The sequence below is a fragment of the Sander lucioperca genome, chromosome 4, assembly GCF_008315115.2.
Source record: "Sander lucioperca isolate FBNREF2018 chromosome 4, SLUC_FBN_1.2, whole genome shotgun sequence".
Taxonomy (NCBI): Eukaryota; Metazoa; Chordata; class Actinopteri; order Perciformes; family Percidae; genus Sander; species Sander lucioperca.
Window position 1 is genome coordinate 1,758,627 of NC_050176.1, and position 16,456 is coordinate 1,775,082.

The following is a 16,456-nucleotide window of genomic DNA, read 5'->3' on the forward strand; positions in this document are numbered from 1 at the left end:
ATATCCAAACTTCCATTCATGTCAACAATTTTAGAAAATGTTGTAGCAGAGCAACTCACCCTTTTCCTAGAGAATCATGAGTTGTTTGACAAATTCCAGTCTGGTTTCCGTAAAAGCATTCTACGGAAACAGGACTACTTAAAGTTTCTAGTGATATTATGATGTCTGCAGACTCTAAGGAATATATACGGTTTTGGTCCTATTGGACCTCTCTTCTGCTTTTGACACTATTGATCATAACATTATAATAAATAGACTTTGTGATCTGGTTGGGATGTCTGGATTAGTTTTAAAATGGTTTTCATCCTACCTTTCTAGTAGAAGTTTTAGTGTTTATGTGAATCAGATCATGTCTGAAACTGCAGAGTTGTCATGTGGGGTACCTCAGGGTTCTGTCTTGGGACCTATTCTGTTCCTCTTGTACATATTTCCTCTAGGATAGATAATTAGTCAATTTAGCGACATATCTTACTATCTATATGCAGATGATATCCAACTGTACTGCTCGTTTAAAGAAACTGAGTTCTCTAAACTGTCTTCTTTAATCAACTGTTTGACTAGTATCAAACAGTGGTTATGTGACAACTTTTTGCTTTTGAACTCAGCTAAAAACAGAAACACAAATTATCGCCCCTGAAAGTCGAATCCCTCAGATAAAGCAGCACATTGGTGACTTAGGCTCGTCTGTCCAGCCGAGCCTCAGGAGCTTAGGTGTTGTCTTTGATTCAGCCATGTCCTTGGAGCTCCACTCTAAACTATTAGTTAGGAACTGTTTCTTCTAACTGAGGAATTTTTCCAAATTAAGAACACTTGTGACTAAGGGTCAGTCTTTTTACCTGTTTGAGTAAGAAGGAGCTTTACCGTCTCCAGGCTGTTCAGAACTCTGCTGCAAGGCTTTTAACTCACATTAATAAAAGAGCACACGTCACGGCTGTTTTAGCAGCACTTCACTGGTTACCAGTCCACTATAGAATTCAATTTAAAATCCTGGTCCTTACTTTTAGAGCCCTGCACGGTCAAGTCCTCCCTACATCTCTGACTTAATACAGCTTCATGCTCCCACCTGTAGTCTGAGGTCATTAGGTCAGAGGCTATTAGTGGTTCCCCGCACTCATTTTAAAACTAGAGGGGATCGTCCATTCCAAGCAGTGGCTCCTAGGCTGTGGAATGTCTTGCCTCCCTTTCTACGTTGACGTGAATTCTGTCGAATGTTTTAAAAAGCAATTGAAGACTCTGTTATTCAAGCAGGCTTTTAGTTAGTCGAGGGGTTTTCATGGTTGTTTGTTATGTTTTCTATTTGTATTTAAAATGTTCTTGTATTTTAATTTCTTGTATTGTATTAAATTTTATTGTGAAGCACTTTGTGATTTTTATCTGTGAAATAAACTTTGCTTACTTACTTACTATCCAGCTAATTTAAATAGCTGAAGTTACTGTTTTGTGTGAACAGTTAACATTTAATATTGTATGTGGCGTTTTCTTTTATCGGGATGCAAATGTTCCACCAAAACAAGTTCCTTCCTGAGACCATTTTACGGAACTTTTCTCCTATTCCAGAATCTATCTGTGGTGTAGCCAGACCTTTCTCCACAGCGCTGTGGAGATACAGTAGGTCTGTCAATGCGAGACTTGGAATACATAAATGTATGATCCACAAATATGATACTAATCCCATTATTTCAAACATAATCTACAGAATAATGTTAGTATATTATCTTTGGGATAATATGTTAATTGACTACTGGATACATTCAGTATAATGAATGAATGGAAATAATCATTATTGCAATCCTAATTTAGATGTAATGTAGATTTAGCATGACAAGCAGAAGGAAAGTTAGAGAAATATTAAAAAGATGTCTGATTTGTGAAGGCAATCTTAGGCTTTCATCTTTGTCAAAAAGGAATGTGTAATGCAGCACCTCGTCTGCGTCTGTGCCTTTTATTATGTTGTCTTTGAATTGCGTGTGGATGTCCTGCTATCAAAGAGCATCTTAAAGTGCACAGCTCTCATATTTTACAGACTAAATGTTAATAGACATGTATTGGTGTTCAGCCTCTATGGAAATGTGATAATCTGACAGGAAAAAACAATGATGACATCTAATAACACTCACAGCCTCTAAATGACATCTAAATGTTCACACATACGGTTCAAACAAACACACACACACACACACAATCTCTGACAGTGTTGTTTCACTGAGGTGTATGCATCAGAGCCATCTTTGCTGCATCAGGGCTCGAGGGCCCCCAACAGATCCCTGATATTGAAATTGATTCGTCTAACATTGATTGTACTCTCTGCACCAACTGTATATCCGTGCTACATTATTTGCTATTGTCTCTCACTTTCTCGCTCACTTCTCCACCCCCGCCTAACAGTAAAGTGACTCCCCCACAGAAGCAAATTGTGCCAACAGTCTTGTCTGAAAGAAGAAGCAAAAGAGAAAGCAGAGGGAAAATTGGGATGATCCATAAATCTGTGGGATGAAAAAGAAAGCGAGAATGTTGCTTTCTTTCTCAAAGGAAACTTTCAGCAAAGAGCTTGTCCCACTCAGCATAGAGCACACGATGAGCTCCCTCTCTTCTCTACCCCATCCTCTTCTCTCTTCCTTACAGTACAATAATTCTAATTATGTTCAGACAACTAAACATGCCAGCTCTAACGACAGCACAGATATGGGGAAATTGGCTCATTTGCACAATAATAAATGTAGGTTTGAGCCCATAGAAAGCCTATTAACATTTAAATGATACAAGGACGTTATCTCTAAAGGGTGTGCTTATCCAGGGTGGCTTTCTGTGTGGATGTGCAGAGAATGATCAAACAGCCATGCGTCTGCCTATATGCCCCACACTCCTCAGTGCACCAACACTGACAACCCCGCTGACAGTGCTTTGTAATTGGGGAGAAAAGAGATCCAGGGAAGGTTGGGAGAGGAAGGGGTGGGGTGGGCAATATGGAGCATGCAGATCAAGATGGTATAGTGGAGGAGAGGCAAGAGGCAACTTCTTCTTCAACGCCTGAAAAGAGAAGCCAATGTTGAAGTGCCTCAAACCTGCATGCTATCTAATTTCCAGCAGGAGGGCGACTCCACTGGCCCGAAAAAGAAGTCTGATTACATTAAAGTCTATGGGGAAATTACCTTACTTTGACTTGATTTATTATCTCAGTAAACATTTTCATTATGACCTTATGGTCTCAATTGCTAGTTTTCAAGTCTTCGTCAATACAGCATGATGTTTATTTTGTAAATTATGGTCCCATTTATTTTAAAATAGACGATAAAGCAGGGGATGCTTTAGGGGCGTGGCTATAATGACGGAGGCTTAGCAATGCCAAACCATGGCCCTGTGTACATTAAAATAGCTGTGAACTTGTTTTTGGGTGTTGTCCACGTTTTCGTCTTATACTTTGACCCTCTCACTGTGTGTTTTCTTCATCAAAGTTAATTGGAACATTTTGGTCTTGTTCAGCGTTTAGTAGCACCTTGTCAAAGAAAGCTAGCTAGCTAGCAGTAGCTGGTAACTTAAGAGAAAGTCTGCAAATTTCCAACCAGCTCTGTGTACTGCTGTACATGCAGCTGAACGGTGCCGTTGCCCAGAGGACCACATTTACCCCTAGGCAAACTCGGCAATATGACTCACGTCTTTCCCCCTTTAGCGTTTAGCTTAGCGCAGCGCCATTGAAACCATAAACGACATTGGCTTAGCCATGTCATCCTCTCTTTAGCTTTGCCCTCTTATCCTAATATAGTCACTTCTGGCTCCGAAATACCAAGATGTTTCAGCCAAAATGCAAGCTGGTTTCAAACCAATAGGTGACATCACCGATGCTACATCCATTATATTTACAGTTTTTGAGGAGGGGAGCAGCAGCATGAGGTGATAGGGTGAGGAAAGGGTTAGATTTTGGGGCAGAAGGGCTGTCACTACCCGATGTGAGTCGAGTACAGATGTGAGTTGCGTATGCTCAGATTTAAACGGTTTATGGCATATTTACCTCAGACTGATAAATTGACAGCTCAGACAGCAGAAAGTTATCTTGAGTTGTTGACAACATCATTAAAAGACCCAATTACCATCAAGATTAGCCTGTTCCTGGGGAGAAAATACACAGTAGCAAGTATAGATCCGAACAGTACCCAATAACATTGCCATTTGAGGCAATAAATAAACTATTTTAAACGTCGTCCTTTGCGAAGCTCCAACACCTGCTCCAAGCGTGTAGATGTTGCACTGTCATTGTCGCAAAGTGACGCGTGCGCAACTCACATCTGCACTCGACTCACCTCGGGTAGTGACAGGGTTAAAAGAGAAGTGGAAGCGAGAACCTTGACAGCGAGGTAGAGGAGACAGAGGTCTATTACATGCCCGCTCAAGGTCCACACCTCAGCAAATATATCACTTGCTATGTATATAAGGATGTCAGGCAAACTTCACACTAAAGATGGATAAATGCACACAAAGAGAATACTATGATATGCATACCACAAAGTCAAGATACACAGGAGACATGTTAGCACGACATACAGTGTTTAAACAGGCTGGAAGCTGGAACATAGAGTCAACTTTCTTTTTTGCTGACACACATAAAGACCTGACATTTTTGTAAAGTAATCATTTGCTCTTGTATATCACATCCCATCATAATGTTCAACATGGGGTCTTATTTTATAGAGAAAAAAGAAATTTATTTTCACGTAAAAAATTACTTCTTCTCCCTGCAGAGACTTCAGTCTTCAATTTGTCCAACCTGACCATGTAATTAATGAATTAATTCTAAAGATACACCTGTCACGTAAAAGCATTGACATTTCTTTTGTTATAACTCATCTGGCCTTTAAGTTGCTAAAATGTGATGACATGCTATAGACTTGAAATGGCACATATTTTGGGAAGTGACCTTAACATAAAAGACATGGAACAGAAGTAATATTAGAAGTTTATATTTGTGTTATTATGGACATGTTTCACTGCAAGCTCTGCAGTATGTAAAATGTGCCTTTTCAAACGTTTGAAAAATGTGCCTTTTCAAACGTGGAATCTCGAAAAATGGCTGGCTCTTTGTGCATGAAATGATAGTAGACATGTCAGTGCTCATTAAGAGTCGGTGCAAGATGCGTATTTAATGATTGCTGTGGTCTTTCTGTTAAACGACTTTAAATTCGAGAGTGAGATTACCAAAAAGTTGTTTACATACTATGTATAATAATATGTACTAGGGCTGGGGGAAAAAACCGATACAGCATAGTATTGTGATATTTTCCGTGGCAATACTGTATCGATACACAGTCACCAAGTATCGATCTTTTATTACATATGTGTTGGTCAGTTTGTCTGCTTGACAATCCCATTTTGCAGCAACAAAATTGAAGTAAGATCACCAAACAGAGAAATGTATCTTTTTAAATAAAACAGATGTTGACAACGTTTCCTTTTGGGGACATAATTTGAAATTGGGAAACATTTGAAGTTGGAAAAAAGGTAATGAATTGTAATATATCGCAATATATCGCAGAACACACATTTGGATTATCACTTATTAACAATCTTGGAGTCATTTTTGCAAGCATTTTCTGATTCCAGCTTTTCCAATATGAGAATTTGAAGCATTTTCTTATATTTGGGTCATGGACTGTTGTTTGGACAAAAGAAAACATTTGAAGACCTCACCTTTTATATGATTGTAAATTGGATATCTTTGGGTCACGGACTGTTGTTTGGACATAATCGTCATAGTCGTCGACATAATCGACATAGTCGTCCTTGGACTGAAAATAATTGAATAAACTGATACTAGTGCTGAAACGATTTGATGATTAATCAACTAGTCACTGGAATTAGAAAAAACTATTCCTCTCTTTTATTTTTCAGGAAAAAATGTACATGTTCCTCCACTCTACTTCCAGCTTCTCCTTTTTTTTCTCTCTCTCGTGTGAAAGTTTATTGTTCTGGACATTTTTCACTATTTTCTGGCATTTCATAGCCCAAACAAGTTATCGACTGATTTAATTCATCGATAATGTCAGAGTGTGTTTGTGGGCTAATTGTATGCTTGAATATCTGTGTGAATGTATGTAGACAGCTCTGGGTCAAATGAAGTCAGCACCCGCTGATACATGCTCAAATAAGCAAGTGTTCATCATGACAAGCACACACACACACTCACACTCTCTCCTCACCCTCTTTTTCCCTCTGCTGGGAACGCAGTTTACCTCTTCAACCCTCATTACCATACCAATAGCGAGCAGACAGCTACAGCTAGTTTTTCAAAGGTATTTTAATTACCAATTAGAAAGTTGGCTGCCTATGCGTGAGCTAGTTCAATATCTTTTTCTCACACACACACACACACACACACACAAAGGTGTATAACCCAGAGCACAAGGTCCCCTGGTGCCGTAGCCCTTATAAACAATGTCCCATTCAGCTCCATATGAATAATTAAGAGTGTTGAGGAGAGGGGACACTTGTTTATTCGAAAAGAATAGCCTCGTCGACTGGCTGTGCAGCAGCATTACAGAGATGCCGGAGGAGCTTATGGCCTGCCGTGACATTATCTAAATGGCACACTTGACAAAAGACGAAGAAAATCTTCTTCACACGCACACTGTGACACACTAAATAACATTCATAAATGATAAACGAAGTGGATAAATACTGTGGTAAATATAAAATATTGATGCGGCGTTGGCAGACGAGGCACGTGATGGTCTTATTAAGAGTGTCCGTGTGTGTGTGTGCGTGTGTGTGTGTGTGTGTGTGTGTGTGTGTGTGTTCACAACTGTTTAAAACCTATGGATTTGTTTGGGTTGAAAGGTGTATCCGGCTGGGTGACAAAGAGTTCAGCGCATTTCATAAATTATTTCTTCCGATATGAGATCATAAAAAAGCTTTACTGTAAATTGCAATGATAAAACCTGCAGCTTTGCAGCTGAGGATGTCAACCTGGCAGGTTCCATAAGATTTGCGACTGTGACTGATAATTTGCATCTGCTCTGTCGGCCTTTTGCGCCACCTTTTAAATATACAATGAAAAAAAAAAAAAAAAATATATATATATATATATATATTGTATATTATTATTATATACAAATAATAATAAATATATTATTATATTTGTCTCTTGGTCCTTTTATTCCTCAGTCACCAGAATCCTACCGTTTGGGCACGTCAGGAGCGAAACATACAAAACAATATCGATATGATGCACGATGCAACAGGTTCATATGAAATACAAGCTCAATGTTACTTATAGTTATGACTGCGGTGTTTACGACTCGCAGAGTGTTTGTGTTGTGAGAAAAGTTGATGTTAATGAACACAGACAACGCACTTACTATCTATTTAGGCTAAATCGTATTAATGTCTATAGGCACGGACATGACTGCCGCTTAGCTTGTAGCAGTCACTTAGCAGAACAGTTCCAAATGCACAGTTTGAGTTTGGGGTGGGGGGGGGGGTGTTACAGCTCACACACCGTAAGACTTGAGTGAATATAATCAAGGAGGCCAGTGCCAGTGCACTAGGCAGGGCTTAACATAGGCTTATACAGTACAGTACAGTGGATTCCATGCTCTGCTGTATTGCTCTGGGCCACAGAGTCTGTGGGATGAACACTTCTTAAACAGGAGTTCAGCTCTCCTTGTTATTTTACCCGTGTTTTCATGTGAGCAGCTGTATCGGGGTGGCAGGAAACGGAGTAATAAAGACAGATGTGACTGCACAGCAGGAGCTGGTAGTCAAACCCTGCAGTCAGGGTAGATGGTATTGGCAACACAGAGCACCAGACAGCTAAGCCACGGGGGAAGCTCTGCGAGACACATTCGAAATCTGTGATGGATAGTTGTTGAGCGGATAATAAGTCATACCAAAACCATTAAAGTCAGAATACAAATGCCACAGCATGAGGCTTCACTTCATTACTCCAGCATTTTTTTTGCTCTAAGGTGTTAACAAAAAAACAGCAACACCTTGACACCGTAATATCTATTTACAGAGGAGGTAGAAGCGCCATTAAGGGAGAAATATGTCAGGCAGCGACGGCAATATCATCGTGTGATGTTTTATTATGTTTCTGCTATTTAACTCAGCTTGAATTGTACATTTTTCGCCACTGGTTCCTGCGCCTGTGTCCCAAACTAAAAAATCCTGTCCCTGCAGGGGACAGCATAGACATGTTGGTCCTGCATATTGCATGTTTTGCACTGTTCAATCTCACCTGTGGCAGCTTGCCAGTGCTCTAAGTGCTAAGACTTGGCATTTCTAAATTCCACCTAATTAACATATACAGTATAAGACTTCATTTGACTGCCAAGATTTGAAATCAGTCCAGTAGGGCTGCACTGCACAGGCATCTAAATGTGTTGTTTCAATGTGAGAGCAGTTTCAGAAATGATTCATCTGTATAGAGATACGCAACAAAGTACAAGGAGTGAAAAGCCAATTATGAAATGCATGCCTCAGCTGTTTTTAACTGCTGTTGTTTGTGGAGAAAAACAAGCCAAACTTAAAATCTCACAATGCTAGGTGTAAAATAAAAATCTTAAAAAGACAAACAACACTAATCATTTGTTCCTTGGCCCCTGGCTCAACTATTCACCAAATTGAACTGGAATCCATTAACAACTTTTTGAGGTTACATGCCAACAAACAAAGAGACAAATAGGAACAAAAACACAGCCTCCTTGGCAGAGGTAAACATTACATGTTTCTCTCACCAAAATAAAATTGGATAGATTTGAAGAATGTGGCACTTTGTTTACCCCCTGCGATTAAGCACACACAACTCTGCCAAAATACTTTCTCTCTAAAAACACCCATAGTTTTTACAATTTGTAACATTGTGCATATATAAAAATACACTGTAATATAATAATAGTAATAATATTGGTATAGTACATCATTCACTGAATTCTGCAAGTTTTATCCTACCATTTCACTGGCTATGATAGTGACTGTTGCCAATGAACGGCATCATATGTAGCTAATAAACATTAGCTCCTTGAGTTATCCAAATTGCAAGACGGCTGTCGCCTGAGAAATATGCTCTCTGGCTCCAGGTGCCTGTATTTACATTTGGTTTCCTTGAGTAAGAACCCGCACACTGTATCATTTTGATTTGAATTGATTTGAAAAGAGAGGGAGTCAACAGTGTCACTTTCCTGTTGTTGAAAAGGACCCACAGCACGGGGACTCTTCTTGTTCTGGACAAATGATCTAGATGATGACGTCAAGTCATTTTCAGCCAGACAGAGAGCAAACAGTTAGCTGGGTAGTTGCGAATGACCAACAGCTGGCAGATAGTGAGCATTTGTTGGAATCTTCCAGTAAAATTTCAAAGCATCGTATCGTCACTATCATTGTTTTGAACTTGTTATCTGAAAAGCTCTGAATTAGAGCCTCTAAGATTCAGAGCTGGGCTATCTGTCCTGTCAGCTTGTTAAACTACAGCTAGTTAAAGCTCAAGCTAAATCAGAATCAGAATCAGAATCAGAATCAGAAAGGGCTTTATTGCCAAGTACGTTGCACATACGAGGAATTTGTCATGGTGTTGTTGGAGCATGTCACACATACAAATATAAGAAGGATAAAAAGAATATAAACAATCTAAGTATAAACATATACACACAGTATGTATTAATAACGATAAAATACGTTAAAATAAGTTAAACAGTAGTAAAAAGGAACGCTACAGCAGAGTAGGTACAGTGGCATGAGAGGTGGGGTGTGGAGAGAGACAGGATGGATTCCGAGCCTTGTTTAGAAGGCTAGTGGCGGAGGGGAAAAAACTGTTTATGTGGTGTGAGGTTTTGGTCCTAATGGACCTCATCCTTCTGCCAGAGGGGAGTGGCTCAAAGAGCTTGTGTCCGGGGTGGGAGGGGTCAGCCACAATCTTTCCAGCACGCTTCAGAGTCCTGGTGGCGTATAGGTCCTGGAGCGGCGGCAGATTGCAGCCAATCACCTTCTCAGCTGACCGAATGACACGCTGCAGCCTGCCCTTGTCCTTGGCAGTGGCAGCAGCGTACCAGATGGTGATGGACGATGTGAGGATGGACTCAATGATGGCTGTGTAGAAGTGCACCATCATTGTCTTTGGCAGGTTGAATTTCTTCAGCTGCCGCAGGAAGTACATCCTCTGTTGTGCTTTCTTGACGAGGGAGCTGATGTTCAGCTCCCACTTGAGGTCCTGGGAGATGGTAGTTCCCAGGAAGCGGAAAGACTCCACAGTGTCAATTGTGGAGCCACAGAGGGTGATGGGGGCAGGTGGGGCTGGGTTCTTTCTGAAGTCCACAACCATCTCCACTGTCTTTAGAGCGTTGAGCTCTAGGTTGTTTTGCTTGCACCAGGTCACCAGGTGGTCAGCCTCCCACCTGTAGGCGGACTCGTCTCCATCAGAGATGAGTCCGATGAGGGAGGTGTCGTCCGCAAACTTCAGAAGCTTGACGGACTGGTGACCGGAGGTGCAGCTGTTGGTGTACAGGGAGAAGAGCAAAACTGCAGAGTTGTATAAATACATGTTTATTGGTCAGAAAAATCACAATGTTTTCAAATTGTTCAGCCCCAACAACAATATAATGTGTCAAGAAATAACTGACCATAATATGACGTCCACTACCTGATTTGTCACGCACTACACTTGAGGAATCCTCCCAGTGGGGTTTGCCTTACTGTGGCAGATATGTGACTATCAGTATTACACCGCTTCAGCCCTCTGGCTTAGGGCACACATAACACCACGCAACATAAAAAAACAGACAGGGTTATCCAAACACACACACACACACACACACACACACACACACACACACACACACACATCAATCTGTATCTTCCCATCCGTCTCACTACAGTGTAATCTGCCTTATTTGACCTGAGCTGAGGGGGGGTCAACAGGGCGGACAGATGTTTCATGATAATGGTTTGTGTGTGTGTGTGTGTGTGTGTGTGTGTGTGTGTGTGTGTGTGTGTGTGTCAGGGGATAATGCTAGTAGGGTGGTTTTAGACCTACTCCCACTAGGGTTTATTTTCTTCGTTTTTCTCTCTCTCTCTCTCTCTCTCTCTCTCTCTCTCTCTCTCTCTCTCTCTCTCTCTCTCTCTCTCACTTATTTCACTTCTTTTATGGCCCCAGGTCACGTCAGTTGCAATTAATCCATCCTTCCTCATCGCTGATCCACAGATCTTACATTAAGAAGAGGGCTTTATCTCACAGTGTGTGTGTGTGTGTGTGTGTGTGTGTGTGTGTGTGTGTGTTTGTGTGTGTAAACGCAAGATAGTACTTAACCCTGATCTCAATCTCTAGGAACAGCAGGGGGCATTAAGGGTTATCCCCTAACAATGGACACACACACACACACACACATCTATGCACTCCATCCTACACACACATTTAGAAGAATACATCCAATAATGCTAAGATCCTGATGGAGGGCCAACCAATTTCCAACTATCACAATGCCTATAAAAAAAAATCCCAAAGCCAATAACTCCCCTGAGGCTCATAACTCACTCCTAATCGTGTTGTACTTCTGTCGGATCCGACTTCACTGCGACTCCCAATATGCCTGGCTGGATCTCAAATCTTCCACCTTTTCCCTGTAGTCCATGGGCCATACCAGACAGGCAAAACTTTACATATACTAAATTGTTTATAGGGCCAATCTAAGTAAATTCATATATGATAGACTTTCCATAGGAGCAGCTTTTTATATTACATACTGAGTCTCCTCTCCTCACTCATCCTCACTTTTTGGCCTCCATTAGAGAAAGCACATCCCAAGCATCTCCTTTTTTTGATGAACTTAAAGCGGGAAAAAAAACAAAAACTGAAGGAATCCGGCGACACGCTTCTGACGCCCAGCCCCCTTGCCGGATGTCCTACATAATGACTGTTTTAATGATAATGCCCAGCCTGTTTTTAGCCGTGTTTGTTAATTAATCAGTACGCATGCCGTGCCAGCAGATGGCAGTAAGGATAAGGTGCCTCTTGGGAAAAAGCTAATAGGGTAATAAGAAAGGGGAGGAGAAAAAAACAGTCCCCAGATTGCCGACAGGTGACCTTTGTCCCAATATGGCAGTCAGGGCATTGTAATATACGCACATGGTCATGAAAGGGCAGGATTTGCATGGGTGTGCTTGTGTAATACAGACACAAGCGCGTGCTGGTACATGTACACAAACACAGGTCAGAAAACCACAAATACAAATGTAATAAACACGGATACAACACACTAAGTATGGTATAGGGACCATTTTCTCCTGCTCTCCCGCAGTGGGGCACTTGACTGTACTGGTTTCCAGGGCAGTGTAGAGGGATATTAGTGCTGCTTTGGGGCCCCATCACACAGATGGACGGGGCCCAGCACATATGCTGACAGGACATTATGCCGCTTTCACCACTTCCCTGTGTAGAGCCCCGCCCGAGTGCACCAGGGCCTCGGGCGGAATATTAATGTTCCCAATTCAATTTGTAGGAGCCAAAGCTACTTCCTGGATGAGCAGTGTCGACACATTACACTGGATAATGGATGACGAGCATGCAGGGATTGTGTGTTGTTGACCTAATAACGAGGTAGGAGTAGAAAATTAAAGATTAGATAAACTACGGCTGCTTTTTCTACCCTACAGTATATATAATCTGTACCTCTCTATTCAACATTTTATTTCTTTTCTGCTGTGTCTTGAGTCTGATGCATAGCCTACCTACCAGTAGTCACACATTTCCAGAAAATTAAGCGGCAGTACGGAGGAGGGCAGAGCTAGGCTACGTCAGGCTACGGCGTAGGGTCAGTATCGCCACATACCTACGTATGGACCCACTCTCTTTGGGTTTGTCCCTACGAGAAACCCCTTTAAATGATACAACTGCACACAATGGTGTCCTTATGTTCCCTTGCTCTCTTTCTCTCTGTACTGGCGACTCGACTTGTAGCGCTCTCTGGCTTAGCGCTCATATTTAAGCCTGCATTTTAGCCGACTGCCTTTCAAGAGCCCAATCAGAGGGCTGAAAAGCGTCTCACCCACTTTTTTGTGTGGCACAGTGGGAATTAGGGCAGTTCTCGTCGTGGCGGTTGTTCACACAAACACTCAAAATAAAGGGCTACTTCTTATGGTTTAGGACCTAGAGGGCAGTTTAGGGATATACTTATGACTAAAATTTGACGGTTAAAGTAAAAAAGAAAAAAGAAGGAAAATCCTTAAATACATAAAGCCTTAGTGTCACACTTGAATTGTCACCCTTTAACACTTTTAAGTGTTGCTCGTGGAATCACAGGTCGTGGATAGGTCCAATACAAACCACAGGAAAGATTGCTTTCCATAATCTATGTTGCCATAAATAAGCAGAACATATAAATACATTTAGAGGACAAAGATTATCTGGGATGTAGATTGTCATGTTATCCCGAATTACAGACAGAAAGCTGAGGGAGGGGAGCGGAAGGGAGGGGGGGGAGCTAGATAACATTTAGCTTATCCCCATTGTAGAAACGTTAGTCTTGGCTAGCCAGCCGGCTCCACTTAATAACAGTTTATGCTTGGTGTTGCCATGACGACCAATACTTGATTGCTTGCCCTAATCTTCTTTAATGTGGCTTACCTCTCAACATTTTAGCTTTAGTCTCCCTCCCCCTCTCTCTCTCTCTCTCTGCAAGGGTAAGGATGTGATGTAACATCACAGGACTCACAGGGATGGACCATTTCCTGCTCGACTTTTGACAGTAAGATGGCTTCCAAACATTTAAATGTGCTTTTTAGTGCCCTAGTTGAAACTAGTACACGTGATGCTGGTGTAACTATCCACTGGCAGTACGTTGCCTCATACTGAACATGTAGAGGTCAGAAATAGCTTTGAGAAACATCTTCCTCGTGCTCCACCCACGGCCCGCCTCCCTCCCTCCATCTCTTTCCCCTGCATCTTCTGTCTGCCCAGACTCCACAGATCCTTTGAGACTCCTGCTGTTCTGTAGTCACTACTGTCTTCATCCGTGTCCACACAGAAACTAACAGGCCCTCGTCGTACCAGGATAAAGTCTTCAAATGTACAGTACGTACTAAGCGGTTATTTTGGTTACTTGGAAAATACATCCTACTCCTTAGGACAGGGAGAAAACGTACCAGATGCAGCTTAAAGTCCACTGAGATCGAATTGCACGTTGTAATATTTCCAATGTTTTGCAATTAAATACAGACAGCAGCACCTAAAGGTCTAATTAAAATGAAATTGAGCCTGCCAATCTTTGCCAGGACCTCAAGATATGAATACTGAGATATTAAATCAATACTTTTATCTCTGAAAACGCCCATCCAATCTCACAGACACCCTCTAGAACTGATGGATGGGGCAATGTACTTTTCATGCAAATCAATATCTTACCTTATTCAGAATCCCACCTAGAAATAAAAAAGACCCATCACATTGGCATAATATCTGTATAAGGCTGCCTAACCAAATCCAGCATACGGTACATACATAACCAAACAAGTCAATACACAATCAGTACAACAGGTTACTTCCATCGCAAATGCCGACATCAATTTGTTAATTTGGACGTGGATTGCATCCACATCAGTCATATTTTTAAAGCTACTCCAATCCAAAGGTGTTCCACACTGTGATAAATTAGCCTCTTCAAGCAGAGTAGGTCTTGGCTTGTTGGTGTTGAAAAATGTGAATGTGCTGCAGTTATCCATTATAAAGATTGTACTGTTGATAACATTTTGCTCCTGGAGCTGTTCATTGCCTTGGATATGTTTCTTTTTAAAGATTAGCGATTTCCCTAAACACCCCATCAAAGACATATCCTGTCTTTATCTATGCTTGCAAAGAAAATTCCAATAGTAGGTAGGAGGTTCGTACTATCCTATTATGAATATTTATTCAGGGGGGGACATGGTTCACACAGCAAACTGAGAAGTTTTATTTAAAGCAACCACATGCAAGCAAATGATAAATAGCCTCAGGTTCAAAGGTCATCTGGAACTCAGAAACAGCATTTGAGAAAACAAACACTGAGCCCTGTTTAGTGGCTTGGTGTGGAGCTTTTGATTACATCACATGATCATGGATTTGTAGATGTTAAGAATGTTTTTTTAGACCACTCTAAGGACTTCTAAGTATAGCCTGACCAAAAAAGGACATTTGTTGTTTATTTAAATTTGACAGTTTAAAAAAATATATATGATAATGATATTTCGAAATACTTTTTTTTGTAATTTATTTTTTTATTATTTTTTGGGCATTTTCGGCCTTTATTTTGACAAGACATGAAAGGGGAGAGAGAGAGAGAGAGGGGGAATGACATGCAGTAAAACGCCTGCTCTACCAACTGAGCTCTCCGGGCGCCCGACCGATATTACTTTTATTTACACAACCCACAACTTAAATAAACATTTTTGATAAGGTTCACTTAAATTATTATTATTATTATTTTTTTTTTTTACAGTTGTAACATAATTGTCACAGACACCCAGTTTTCTAACACTGCAAATGCAAGGGCTTTCATCAGTGGACCATAGGCTCAATCACCATTGTCTCACCTAATTCAGCGATAGAGAGTGACTTAACAGACAATGAAATCTTTAAGATTATGACTTTAAAAGCTGAGGTTCAAAGTTCACTCGTGAGCCTGGAAACAGCAGATGAGAAAACAATAGACCACATTATGAAGTTAGTGATGATGAACACCTATGCCACAACATTTACAGACACAGTTTTTGATTTCATTTTTAGGTTTCAACACTTGAAACAAATGGACAGGGATAATTGTAGCTTATTTAATGTTGACTGTCTACGCAGGTATTAGTCATTAGTCAGCTTGATTAAGCAATCTCAGCAACATAGTAAGTTACATTGCATGATGCTAAGATTAAGTTTTTTAAAGGGAATAATTTACAATAGGCTACTAAATGGTCAAGCACCATCATATCTTGAAGAGCTCATAGTACCTTATTGTCCCACTAGAGCACTGCGCTCCCAAAATGCAGAGTTACTTGTGGTTCCTAGAGTCTCTAAAAGTAGAATGGGAGCCAGAGCCTTCAGCTATCAGGCTCCTCTCCTGTGGAACCAGCACCCAGTCCGGGTCCGGGAGGCAGACACCGTCACCACATTTAAGAGTAAACTTAAAACTCTCCTCTTTGACAAACCTTATAGTTAGGGAGTGAGGAGTTGCAGCGTTCGCCTAGACCAGCGAGGGAGGGTGTATAGCGGCAGACATGGCACCCCTTTTCTTCTCTGCTTCTCTTCATAGTCGTCAGATTCATCTACCAACCCTTACAGAGCTGACTCAGGTCTGCCTTGGACCAGCTCTTAGTTATGCTGTTATAGTGTCAGACTGCCGGGGGATTTCCTTTGACACACTGAGCCCCTCTCTCCTCTCTCTTTCCAACTTTGTGCATCCATGTCCCAGAAATGCTTGTTACTAATCTAGCTCTGGGGAGCTTATTCCCTGGA

General features: G+C 41.2%; 1 long non-coding RNA gene across 1 annotated transcript; it reads right to left on the reverse strand.

Annotated features, from left to right (window-relative positions):
• Positions 1 to 3,033: 3,033 nt before the first annotated feature.
• On the reverse strand, positions 3,034 to 14,529 carry LOC118494919. The gene is made up of 3 exons (XR_004897126.1): positions 14,518 to 14,529; positions 8,791 to 8,794; positions 3,034 to 3,225 (listed from the first exon to the last, which is right to left on the reverse strand). It is a non-coding gene; the product is annotated as an uncharacterized LOC118494919 (long non-coding RNA).
• Between the last annotated feature and the right edge of the window lie 1,927 nt (positions 14,530 to 16,456).